The sequence below is a fragment of the Mercenaria mercenaria genome, chromosome 6 (assembly GCF_021730395.1).
Source record: "Mercenaria mercenaria strain notata chromosome 6, MADL_Memer_1, whole genome shotgun sequence".
NCBI lineage: Eukaryota > Metazoa > Mollusca > Bivalvia > Venerida > Veneridae > Mercenaria > Mercenaria mercenaria.
The window spans coordinates 58,882,448-58,883,318 of NC_069366.1; positions in this window are offsets into that span (position 1 = coordinate 58,882,448).

Below are 871 nucleotides of genomic sequence, written 5' to 3' on the forward strand. Positions count from 1 at the left end.
TGACATGATCTCCAGCTGTGACCTTGACCTTTGAGATAGGAACCTGACGTTAACATTCATGCCAAATATAAAAGATTTTTCCATGCATGTCAGTTATGGTCCGTACAAACAAATCCGGACGGACATGCTGGACAACTGTCTTCACTTCCGCAAGCGGGCTCGACAAAAATCAATAGGGTTAATCCAGTGCCCACTGACATGTACCAGCAGATTTTTTTTTTGCTTGCAGGTATCAGACCGCTCTAAAATATTCGAGGAAACGATTTTTGCACCAATAATGTAACCTTGGTCCTATGCCCTCTATACCAATAGATGCCCTCATACAAGTTAAAGAGTTCTCAAGATACCGAGCAGAAAAGATTTTCTTAACGTCACCTGGACCTTTACCCACCGACTTGAGCGAACAGACGTCATCCACTACCAATGCGAGGAACATGTCATGTAAACCTTGTCCTTTGACCTTTAGTACGAGACATGAACTGCATTTGGGAAATGTGCCTGCCAAGTTAAAGGGTCTTCGGGATTGGGAATCTCAAACTGTTGAGCTGACTATTATTTTTGTACCAGTCACTGTGACCATGACCTCTAGTCTCTAAACCAATAGGACTCACAGTGCTCTCGAGTAGAAAGTTTGATGATCATTAAAGATTTCTTAAGCAATTAATGAGCGGAAATGATTTTTGTACAGTCAGTGACCGTGACCTTCAGCTCCGATGCACTGCTCACAGCTTGCAAAGTTTGATGATAGCAAGTCGAAGCATTCTCGAGTTATTGCGCAAGAATTATATTTCTAACAGACAGATGGCCAGTGCCATCACATAGTAAATCCCTTCCGGCATATAAATATGAAAAGAAAAAAATAAAACCACCG